Genomic DNA, 13,130 nt, shown 5'->3' on the forward strand with positions numbered 1-13,130 from the left:
AAGCTTCAAAGAAGAAACCTGGAGAGCGGAGGCCGGGAGGGGAGTCCCCCTCAAGCCCCGAGAGGCCTCCTCACATCCTTCTTCTACCACTACCCTCCTGTTCACCTAGCGCTTCACCTTCAGGGAAGAAGTCATTCGCGACCACACAGAGAGAGCCACGCTGCAAACCACAAGGAGAGTCAGGCCAAGGTCTGAGGGAACAGGAGCTGGTTATAAGAGAACATGATCACACCCTGGTGTTCTTAGGTTTCAGGAAATGTGGCTTGATAGACAGTCCGGCCAGCTCCGTGCAATAACAAATTCTGCTGCGAGGGCGTTGTGGGGCTGGCTCATCGTGTCACGATGCCTCCATTATGGCCACAAGGCAGCCTCACCTAACACCTTCCAGTCCTGATTATCTGGAAGATACAGGATCCGAAGCCGATCACTGATCAGCTTTACCATCGCAGTATCGACAGACGTTGCTAACTGTATTTCCAGACCACAGGCATCCACTCTGTTTATGTCGGAAGCCATAATTTTGGCAGATACACAGAATATTAAATGGATGGGCACACACCTAGAAACACAAATATCACGCTTATGTGAAGAGCAGTTTCCTCAGTATGATCACCAGCGGACCAGAACAACAAGCAGGGACTGAGAATTAGGGTAACACACTGAAGAGCCACTATGCCAGCCCGTGAGAGACCTAGAAGCGTACCTGTGCCTTATGCGTATACAGAAACATGATTTCAAATTATTTCAGCTAAGAAGAAACACTCCGATTTGAAGCAACCTTTAACCAGTTGGGACCAATGTGTTGGCAAGACTTGCGCCAAAGGACTTGAGGCATGCAACGACAGATACAAGATTTCAGAATTTATCAGAAAGTGTCAGTGGAGGTATTAAGTAGCTAGGTAGAGCATAAGTATCAGTCACTTCTAATCGCCTAAATTATTAATATAAACTGGAATAAATGGAGACTAACTTTAGCCTCAGAAAATCCATTCTAGCAGGCCCTGCAAACAGATGACTGCAGGGGTGAGGCAGTTATTGGCAAGGGGTGAAGCTGGGCCGGGAGAGGGCTATGAGCTACTCAGCCCTGCTGCCTTGTGAGGGCAGGAACCACTGGGGCCCTACCTTCAAGATTTCCTTGTAAGTGGGAAATCCAAGTTTTTACAAGTTTTTCTGATTTTTAAATGCTCAGAACTAATTAAGAAATAGTTAAACACTCTGCACGTCGAATGAAACACATCTTAAACTTTTATTACATTACAAAGGGAAGTGAAAACATGCCCTGTATGTTTTCAGATGGGTAAAGGTTTGGCCATAAATGTACAAGGTTAACAGATGTTCTCTCTTAGCAGATTCTTGGAAAGTATAGTTTAGGCAAGACACTCTATTTACACAATGAGTACATTTATGATAAAATACATTAGAAGCTGCATAAAAGTATAATAGGGACATTGAGGAAGTGCAAATCAAAGCCACAACGATGTGTCACCTCAGTGATCTATCACCCAGTAGCATGGCTGTTTTAAGAACACACAGAAAATAACAAATGTTAGTGAAGATGTAGGTCAATTGAAGCCCTCCTAGATTACTGGTGGGAATGCCAAATAGTGCAGCCACTGTGGAAAACAATTTGGCGGTTCCTTCAAAAAGTGAAGCGGAATTACATATGATCCAACAATTTCACATTTGGGTACATACCCAAAAGAACTGAAAACAGGGACTCAAACAGATACTTGTATACCAATGTTCAGAACAGCATTATTCATAATAGGTAGAAACAACCGAATTGTCCATCAATGGCTGAATCAACAAAACGCAGTAAATCCACACAATGGATTATTCAGCCTTAATAAAATCCTGATACATACCACAACAGAGATGAACTTTGAAGACACTATGCTAAGTGAAATCAGCCAGACATGAAAGGACAAATACTGTATGATCCCACTTATAGGAAGTACCTAGAACAGTCAAACTCATTGAGACAGAAAGGAGAATGGTGGTTCCCAGGAGCTGGGCAGAGTAGGAATGGTGAGTTAGGGTTTAATGAGGAATGTGTTTCAGTTTTCCAAGATGAAATAGTTCAGGAGATAGATGGTGGTGACAGTTATACAACATTATAAATGCATTTAAAGACACTGAATTGTACATTTAAATATGGTTAAAATGGCCAATCTTCTGTTATGTATATTTTACTACAATTTAAAAAAAAAAGAACAACAGGGATATACATAGAGAAGGTAGTCAAGAGGAGGAGCCTTTCTTACCTACTGGCTTTCTCAGCAACCAATATGGGCCCAAGGATTCCACCCCCGCTCGTGCCTTTTCCTTCTCACAAAGGCACTTCAGTCTAATGGTGGCCCTGAGCTTGCCTACCTTCAAACTGATCTTCCTTTCTAATTCTCTGTTTCTGTTCATGATGCAATGTCCCTTCCTGTTCTCATTCCAGTCGGCTCTTGGCCTCTACCAACTCTGCGTCTCTCTCCCTTCATCTCTCCTGTGCCCTCTACTATATGGTCACCCACACTATTCAGGCCCTTTGACCTCTGGTCTGGCTTTTGACTTCTGACTAGGGTGCCGTATCTTCAGCAACCCCTCCCCAGATGATCCAGTTTACACACCGCTGCCAGATTAATTTTCCCCAGACAGGGATCACCATTTCACTCACATACCTCCAGGGACTTCCCTTTTCTCTCTTGTATGTGTTGAATAAATGAACAATAAAGTAGCTTACTCACTCCCGATTGTCAAATCTATTATTTGAAGTGACTGTCAGTTTGTTCTGATTTTCCCTTTCTTAGGTGAGTGAAGAAGTAGCAGTTTTCAAACAATCTTTCCAGCAGAACATACCTTTACATTTCCAAGTTACTGGCAAGGAATCAGTTGATGGAAATTGAAGACCTCTCAGAGAAGCTTGAACTTCCCAACCCTACAGCTAATAATAATTTTGGGGGGCTCCTGGGGGGCTCACTTGCTTAAGCATCCAACTTTTTTTTTTTTTTTTAAGATTTTATTTATTTGACAGAGAGTCACAGCGAGAGACGGAACACAAGCAAGGGGAGTGGGAGAGGGAGAAGCAGGCTCCCCGCAGAGCAGGGAGCCCGATGTGGGGCTCGATCCCAGGACCCTGGGATCATGACCTGAGCCGAAGGCAGTCGCTTAACCAACTGAGCCACCCAGGCGCCCAAGCATCCAACTTTTGATTTTGGCTCAGATCAAGATCTCAGGGTCGTGAGATCAAGCCCTGCATTGGGCTCCACACTCAGTGGGGAGTCTGCTTGGGATTCTCTCACCCTCTCCCTCTGCACTGCAGCCCCCTGCTTGTGCTTGTGTGCGCTCTCTCCCTCAAATAAATACTTTTTTTTTTTTTTTAATGATGTCTGTCTCAGTTCTGGTAGCTGCAAAGACCAAAATCAGGGCACCAGCATGGTCTGGTAAGGGCTCTCTCTTCCTGGCTGATGGCTGGCACCTACTCCCATACCCTCATGGCAGAGGGGACTGGGGAGCTCTGTGGGGTCTATTTTATAAGAACACTGATCCCATTCATGAGGTCTCCACTCTCAGGAACTAATCATTTCCTAAATTCATCTCCTAATACGATCACATTGGGCATTAGGATTTGAGCATAAGAATTTTGGGAGGACACAAACATTCACACAATAGAAAAGTCCATGGAGACTCCTGTGGTTCCTTCTTGAAGTTTGATTTATTTTTAAGGCTACAACTCAAATCCTACCAGTACTTCTAAGTATTAACCTGGTTCTGCAAAAAAGGATGCATGGAAAAAAACAACCCCAGCACTCGATGGCAGGTATTTAAAGAAAGGGAATATTACTAATATGAAGAGGATATAATTGAATGGGACTTTCTTCTTATTCTTAGCTTTATTGCCAAGACCCAAGGCTGAGGACAATGAGGCTAAGTATTCTACTTAGAAAGCCATAAACATGTAGGGACAGACAATGCCCCATATTGCTTACCCAGAGATCACAGGAATAGTCCTACCAGCTGACCATAGCCCCTCTCTCCATCCAGCCCCCAAGAAAAGGGAGAACGGTTGATGTTGGCTTTGTGTAGAGGGCAAGTTTCTAGTGCAGGTCACTACCTGCTTCTCCAATGAGTTAGAAGCCTGGGAGGGGTTCTGAGACAATCCCTAGGACAGACTGGGGTATGTGCAAGAAGGGGAAATAGGTATCCTGTTCCTTGTCTGGCTGCTTGCTGAGCTGCAGAACCCACAGACCCACTCCGGGCTGGCAGAAGAGCAGAAAGGGGCATGTTAGGGACTTGGGAGAATTTGGCATCCATCACCTGGACTGGGAGGATACCCATCAACACAGAGACTGGCATCCATTTCTGAGCTAGAGATGTGGAAGGTGGGAAGCCCGCTGGAGGAGCTGCATGGAAGCAGAACTTAGAGGGATCCAGGTGTAGTACTTCAGGAAAGAAGGTGGGAATATTCCACTCCATTCCAGTTCATTCTAAGCCCTGGGCAAAGTGGGAAGGGAACCCTGTAGTTGCAGAACTCCTTTTCGAGGTGTTCAAGTTAGTGGGGCAGGAGCCCTAGGGTTGCCAGGCAGCTGCTGAGCCCGGCAACAGGGCACCGGACTCCGAGGAGGAGTTGGGAACATGAACGGGACAGAAACACCCAGCAATGCCCAAGTGAGATGCAGCAACCCCCTGAACAGGTGCTGTGCAGGAGAGGTTGAGGGGAAGCTAAGCACAGCCCCAAGAGAGCCATATAAAGTATCTGCGCAGAGACCCCTAACCTCAGAATGAACCAGATGGAAGTCCTTTCTCACCACCAACTGTGACTTGCCGAGTTCAATAACTGCTGGACCCTTGCTATGTTTCCTGTCACATGGGGAGGAACTAGAGCTCTGAAGAGAGGAGGAGAGGTACACAGCTTGAACTGGATATGAGATTAGGGAGTTTTAGAAAGACTGAAGAATTAGAGAACATGGCCAATACAGATCATCCAGGGACTGGAACTGGGATTGGACAGAGCACAGTCGTAAGCAGTGCCTAGAAAGTGCCTGAAAGCTATTTCATGCTGTTACCCTGAACAGATTGAGTGAGGCTCCTCAAGAAACCAGTCATTCTGAAAGTGGGCCTAAGTACACGTAAATGATGAACTCTTCTTAAACTCTGCGCAGGTGCAAAACTGTACAATAGGACTACACTGCAGCTTTGCGCAGGCCAAGGTTCACTACGGGCCACCCCTGGTCGAACTCTCGCAGGGAGCGGCTTCAGCTAAAGGCCTCTGCCAACCCCCAAGGCCCTGGGAAGAGAAAGGGCATGCAACCAGACCCACACAGGTCTGCCCTCAAATCCTGCCCCCTCTCCTACGTGGTGAGCGGCTGAATGAATGCATATGCCATCCCCACTATATAGCAGGCACTTAAGAGCTCTGCCACGTCGTGGTGGTACCCCACATTACCGAAGCCACTCAATCTCCGTGCTACCTCAATGGTCCAAACGATGAGACCAGGATTCAAACTAAGCCCGACTCTAAACCAAACCCACGCTGGCTCGGCCCCACTACACCAAAGAGCAGAGAGGGGGAAAGGGACCCAGAGGAGGCCTACACATGTCCCAACTGATTTTAGAATTGGCAGGTGCTCACCAGCAGTTCTAAAACGCAGATGATTTTATTTACATTTTCCAGTCTATAAAACCTGGTGTTGTGGTAGCTTATTATACATAATAAAACTAAGTCAGTATGTCCACCCCCTTCCCTGGTCTCACAAAGGAAATCCACCAGTACTGGACAACTGCAGTCTGACCTTTAGCAGAGAGACAAAACCACTATTGAGAAAAAAAACACAAAAAACAAGAAACTAGTTCTGAACAGAATGCACCCGAATCAAACTTGCCAAGCTGTCGTGTGGAATTTTGCAGTGTTTAATGTCAACTGTCCAGCACTGGCCTTGTGGGTCTCTCTGAAAGAATATTTAAATATCACTATTACTACCCAGCTCTGAAGGTAGCATTTTTGATAATCACAAGTTGCTGGAAATCACTATAGAGTGCACTACTCAGGAAAGGCCTTTATTAACCTTTTAAAAGTATTAACCAGAGGACTTATCTTAACCAAATTATCTCAGCAGCCAGTCTCCTTGCTGGTTGAATCACTATGCAAATATCAGGGCTCTGAGTCACTGAAAATTGCTGAAAAGGACTTGAGTGAGTGAGCACAAGGTCTTCTCCCTAGAAATGTAAGCTATGCTTTAAAAGGTGTTCTCACACTTTGCCCTCAAGAAATCTCTGGTACTGAGCTCACCAAGACAACTTATTACCAATAAAAAAGACAGCATCCAATTTCAGAATATCCCAAATGACAAAGCCACTATCCTTCCCTCTGTGCTATCAGTAGGTAAAAATGTATGTACACATTATACTTTCAATTTTCAAAATTAAAGAACTTGAAATTTTTGATACTTCCTATGAAAAGGCCAGCAAGCTCTTCATACCATTTTCTAGAGGCACCAAACAAAAGGAAAATGGTGCTAACACTTCAAACTGAGATGAAAAGCTGTGTCTCACCAATTCTTTAAAGAAAAAACTTTTTTGGAAAGGAATCTTCTTTGCCCAAACCAGTGTTTCCTAAGCTATGCAAGAATATGTTCTCAGAAAACCATGGGGCGCCTTGGTGGCTCAGTCATTAAGTGCCTGCCTTCGGCTCAGGTCCTGATCCCGGGGTCCTGGGATTGAGCCCCGCATCAGGCTCCCTGCTCAGCGGGAAGCCTGCTTCTCCCTCTCCCACTCTCCCTGCCTGTGTTCCCTCTCTCGCTGTGTCTCTCTCTGTCAAATAAATAAATAAAATTAAAAAAAAAAAAGAAAAAGAAAAAAAGAAAACCAGTTAAATGGGTGCGGGAGGGAGGGAATAGTTCTAAGGAACAGATTCAAATAGTACCTCCCTTTCTTAATTATGTTTTCATCAGCCACAGCCATCAAAACAAGAAATAAAGATTGATAATTTCTACCATCATCCTCATTCAGCTAGCTCAGTCATAATACTTATTTTCAGTTTGGCTTTCAACACTCTCTGCACCACTAGTAAGCTTAAGAAGGGCTTTGAGCTACACGAGCTTGCTTCTGTCTTTGCCCCTTTGCCTACAGCAAGGGAGTCACCAGCCTTACACTGGAATAGGGCAGAGAAGCTTCTCAGGAACTGACTCAGGTCACTCTATCACATGGACTCAGGGTCAGCTACAGGGCAGTTCTATGGGCCCCACATTTGGTTTAATGCTCTGTTGCAACCACCTTGAAATTCTTAACTTTTGAACATGGAGTTTTCATTCTGCAGTGGACCCTGCAAGTTTTGTAACCAGGCCTGAACAAATCTGATTTTTAAAAATGGCACTGAGGGAAATGGATGAAAGACCTAAACGTGAGATGGGTATTCATCAAAATCCCAGAGAACACAGGCAGCAACCTCTTCGACCTCGGCGGCAGCAACTTCTTGCTAGACACATCTCCAAAGGCAAGCTGGAAACCAAAGCAAAATGAACTATTGGGACTTCATCACGATAAAAAGCTTTTGCACAGCAAAAGAAACAGTCAACAAAACCAAAAGACAACTGACAGAATGGGAGAAGATAGTTGCAAATGACATATCAGATAAAGTGCTAGTATCCAAAATCTGTAAAGAACTTATCAAACTCAACGCCCAAAAAACAAATGATCCAATCAAGAAATGGGCAGAAGACATGAACAGACATTTTTTCCAAAGAAGACATCCAAACTGCCAACAGACACATGAAAAGTGCTCAATATCACTTGGCATCAGGGAAATCCAAATCAAAACCTTAATGAGATATCACCTCACACCAGTCAGAATGGCTAAAACTAACAAGTTAGGAAACGACAGATGTTGGTGAGGATGCGGAGAAAGGGGAACCCTCCTACACTGTTGGTGGGAACGCAAGCTGATGCAGCCACTCTGGAAAACAGTATGGAGGTCCCTTAAAAGGTTAAAAATAGAGCTACCCTATGGCCCAGCACCTGCACTACTAAGTATTTACCCAAAGGATACAAACATAGTCATCTGAAAGGATACCTGCACCCCAATGTTTATAGCAGCAATGTCCACAATAGCCAAAGCATGGAAATAGCCCTGATGAATTGATAAAGAAGATGTGGTATATATATATATAATGGAATATTACTCATCCATCCAAAAAAATGAAACCTTACCATTTGCAATGACATGGATGGAACTAGAGGGTATTATGCTAAGTGAAATAAGTCAATCAGAGAAAGACAACTATATGATTTCATTCATATGTGAAATTTAAGAAACAAAACAGGATCATAGGGGAAGGGAGGAAAAAAATAAAACAAGACGAAATCAGAGAGGGAGACAAACCATAAGAGACTCTGAATCATAGGAAACAAACTGACAGTTGCTGGAGGGGAGGTGGGTTGGGGATGGGGTAACTGGGTAATGGACATTAAAGAGGGCACATGATGGAATGAGCGCTGGGTGTATATATAGAACTGATGGATCACTGAACTCTACCTCTGAAACAAATAATATACTATATGTTAATTGAATTTAAATTAAAAAATGGCATTGAGGTTAAAAAGTTTTACTCTATACCATACTTGTAACTTATAAGGCTTTTATTCTACTTTAAAAAACGGACCTCAATATTTTTTTAAAAGATTTATTTATTTATTTGAGAGAAAGCAAGAGCAAGTGGGTGGAGGGGCAGAAGGAAAGAGAATCCTGAAGCGGACTCTCCACTGAACACGGAGCCTTGCATGGGGCTCGATTCTAGGACCCCAAGATCTTGACCTGAGCTGAAACCAAGAGTTAGCCACCTAACCGAATGAGCCATCCAGGTGCCCCAATATTTTTAAACTTTCAAACACAATTAAGGTAAAGTACTCAAGTATCCTTCACCTGGATCACTGCAAAGGTTTCTCAACTGTTTCTTTGGGATCTACGGCTGCCCAATGCCAATTTGCCCTCACACAGCCAAAGTTCTTGTGCAGTACAAAACTGATCTCCTCTGCTTAAAACCCTTCAATGACTTATCCACTGCCTTCAGCACCAGACCCATTAAAGACTTCAGGTGGACACAAGGCTCTGAGCTCCAGCCCCTGCCTGATGCTTGGCCTCACTGGCCTTCTTTCAGCTTCTAGAAAGTGCCTGCTCCGTTCCCACCACATAGTCCTAACACCTGCTGTCCTCTGCCCAAGGGACAAACATTTGATTCTATCTGCAAGGATTTAGATAAAATAGAGCAAAAATCCTGGACTCAAATCAGCAATCACTACTAGCTTTTATATCATCGAAGAAACACCAGAGGGTTTTGACAAAGGCTTAGAATTCTTAGTAAATATTTTTCACTTAGGCTATGCTTTGGGGGCTACTTTTCCAATGGTGAGGACAATGAGCCTCCATCTACCTAGGAAATCTGGGGCAAAGATGGGAAGATGCAGGAAAGGTCAGTTTTCAAGTCTTTCAGCTCAGGTTAACTGGTCATCTTTATCATCTTTCCTGACCTCTTAGACACAACGTTTGTAAACAAATTGGAAGGGTTTTGGAAAAATAAATTGGAAAGTACTAATGCGACTTCACCAAAGAAGATATACAGATAGCCAATAAGCTTAAGAAAAGATGTTCCATATCTTATGTCATCAAGGAAATGCAAATTAAAACAATGAGGTACCATTACGCATCTATTAGAATGGCCAAAATCTAGAACACTGTCAATACCAAATACTGTAGTATTTGTGGAGCAAGAGGAACTCTTATTCTTTGCTGGTGGGAATGCAAAATGGTACAGCCCCCTTGGGAGACAGTCAGTTTCTTAAGAAACTAAACCTACTCTTATCACACATTCAGCATTGTGCTTTGTTATGTACCCAAGGGTGTTGAAAATTTATTTCCACACAAAAACCTACACACACACACACACACACACACATTTATATCAGCTTTATTCATAATTGCCAAGACTTGGAAGCAATCAAGATGTCCTTCAGTAGGTGGATGGATAAACAGATCGTGGTACATCAAGATTATGGAGTATTATTCAGAGTTAAAAAGACATGAGCTTTCAAGCCATGAAAAGATATAGAGGAACCTTAAATACTATTATAAAGTGAAAGATGCCAATGTGAAAAGGCTACAATGCTGTATGATTCCAAGTATAAGACAGTCTGGAAAAGGCGAGACAGTGGACACAGTAAGAAGACTGGTTGTTGCCAGGTGAGGGAGTGGCATGAATAGTGGAGCAGAGAGAATTTTTAAGGCAGTAAAACCACTCTACGTGGTACTCTGATAGGAGTATTCTGTATTCATAATGATAAATACATCATTATATATTTGTTTACATCCATAGAATGTACAACACTCAGAGGGAACCATAATGTCAACTATGGACTTTGGGTGATTATCACGTGTCAAAGCAGATTCACAAATTTAAGCAATGTAGCACTCTGGTGAGAGTTGTTGAGAAGCAGAAAAGCTGTGTACATGTGGAAGCAGAAGGCATACAGGTAATCTCTGTGCCCTCTGCTCAATTTGCTGTGAACTTTAAATTACTCTAGAAAAAAGTCTTAATCTGAAAAAAAATGTTACTGGGGATGAATGAAGGGCTTGCTTAAAAAAAAAAAGTATCTCATAAACATTCTTTGAAGAAATTTCACTATTAGAGGTGATAAAATATTCATGTAGAAAATGTTTAATAAGGTTTTTCTTGCTAAGAAATGGGCAATTATGGATAAGTTGCCTGCAATTTTAGTCTGCCTCTATTTTATATACTCTGACAGTATACCAATCTATTGGTATACTGTGGATCTTCAAAGTCCATTGCTACAAGAGCTTTCCCAGAAGAGCAGTTTTTTCTGGACTGAGAGGTCTCTTCATCTTGGCCTTTAGGATGGTTAGCAATGATGTGCCATTCTCTCCCACCCCATCCTCTTAACTAGCTCTTTGAATACTCTTATCCCAGTAGCCAAAGAACATGCTGCTGGCTTTTCACAACAGTGTTGAGAGAACTGACTCTCCATGTGAGAAAAAAATTAAGAGTTCTGTTCACAAAAATATTCCAGGTGAATTAAGGATCTACACATTAAAAAATTTCAATTATGAAAACATTAGAAGAGTACATAGTGGAGTAGGTCTATAACCTTGGAGAAGGAAGGTCTTCTTAAGTCAGACATAACAAAAAATCATACAAAGGAGAATTATTTATGGTATCTTTGATGCCGTCCAGTTTCCCAAAGTTAAAAGGCAGGGCCAGGCTTAGAGAAAGTATTTATTACCACATAACAAAGGATTAGTATTCAGACAATACAAAGAACTATAAATCAATAAAGAAGACATTTTTTTAAATTGAGCTAAGGATATTAAAAGGCAATTCACAGAAAAGAAAACTAAAAATGCCTGACAAACACATGAAGAGCTGCCTAGTAAAGAAAAACTTTTAATAGTGAGACACAGGTTTTTATTTAATAGATTGGCAAAAAATTTAAAGATCAATTTTATGAAGTGTTGGCAAGTGTGTGGCATGTACCTGAGACCCTATTGGTGAATAATTTGACAGTCTTCTATCACACAACCCCTACAATCCAACAGTTCTGTCTTTCCTCAGAGAAGAGAAAAACCGGACCTTACACACATGAGGAGGATGCTACACTGGAAGTTTTTACTGTAACATAAGAAACTAGCAATACCAGGTATCAAAGTGAGTTATAAGACAGGCCACCCTGGAAAGTGTGCCAAAGGGAGACAATGAAGAACCAGACTTGAGTCTCTCTCCCATAATGAGCTTCCAGGGAAAGATCTGAAGGAGGATTTCTTTGGAAAGATTTTCTATGAGACCCCCACATGGCTCCCTCTCCCCATTAGACAAAAGGTGGGACTATCACCTTCTTGCCTCATGAGAGGGTTTTTGGGGAGACCAACTGGGGAGTTGCATAGGAGTTCTCCATGGTTAAGGAAGCACAGAGAGCTGGTGTCTGACTTCAACCCTGGGAATCTAGAACACAAGAGGCAGTGTGGCTAGTTGCCTTCGTGACTAGGGAGTGAAGGAATGCTAAAGCTACACGGGGACTGGCTCATCCTCTGAGTCTGTTCGAGCAAAGAGTGCTAGATGTTTCCATGGGCTGGGGATGGTCCAGGCAAGAATGAGCCAGTCCACGGCTTGTCTTGGGTCTAGACCTGTAAGGCTATCTGCAGGGGCAACATGACGTCATGAGGCAGAACTGGAGGTGGACCACTAGGCTCCCAGGGGCTGAGAGGGAGTAAGGGATGAGGCCCTTGAACAGCACCCCATGAGAGAGTCAGCTTAATTCTCTCGGGCCCTGAGAACGGAGGCCAACTCACCACAGCATCATCACAGAAAGATTTTCCCGTCCCCTCAGCCATCCTCTCACTCCCATTCTCAAGAAAGCATAGCCAAAATAAAGATCCTGACCTGTGTGTTCTAAGAGGTATTATTTTTTTTAAAAGGCAATTTTCATTATAATCCGTAGGGTATGATTCGGTTTATATTAAGAAACACATTTTGTGAACATTTATGTACATAAACACATAGAAAAGGGTTTAGAAGGACAAAAATTGAGAACCGTTACCCTTCTGTGGAATAGGATGGGGGGCTTAATGTCAAATGTGAAATTAGATTCATCCTCATTAAGAACATTCATGTACAGAAGAAAGAGAAATTAAGGAGTCGATCCCATTTACAATTGCACCCAAAACCATAAGATACCTAGGAATAAATCTAACCAAAGAGGCAAAGAATCTATACTCAGAAAACTATAAAATACTCATGAAAGAAATTGAGGAAGACACAAAGAAATGGAAAAACGTTCCATGCTCATGGATTGGAAGAACAAATATTGTGAAGATGTCAATGCTACCTAGAGCAATCTACACATTCAATGCAATCTCTATCAAAATACCATCAACTCTTTCCAAAGAAATGGAACAAATAATCCTAAAATTTGTATGGAACCAGAAAAGATCCCGAAATAGCCAGAGGAATGTTGAAAAAGAAAAGCAAAGCTGGCGGCATCACAATTCCGGGCTTCAAGCTTTATTACAAAGCTGTCATCATCAAGACAGTATGGTACTGGCACAAAAACAGACACACAGATCCATGGAAAAGACTAGA

The 13,130-nt window shown here is 42.7% G+C and overlaps 1 protein-coding gene across 1 annotated transcript in view; it reads right to left on the reverse strand.

Moving 5' to 3' along the window:
* Window positions 1-13,130, reverse strand: part of IQGAP2 (IQ motif containing GTPase activating protein 2) — a 262,286-nt gene that overhangs the window by 142,043 nt on the left and 107,113 nt on the right. The gene's annotated exons all lie outside the window — the stretch shown is intronic.

The sequence above is a fragment of the Leptonychotes weddellii genome, chromosome 7, assembly GCF_054177405.1.
Source record: "Leptonychotes weddellii isolate Sample4059 chromosome 7, ASM5417740v2, whole genome shotgun sequence".
In the NCBI taxonomy this organism is placed as follows: Eukaryota; Metazoa; Chordata; class Mammalia; order Carnivora; family Phocidae; genus Leptonychotes; species Leptonychotes weddellii.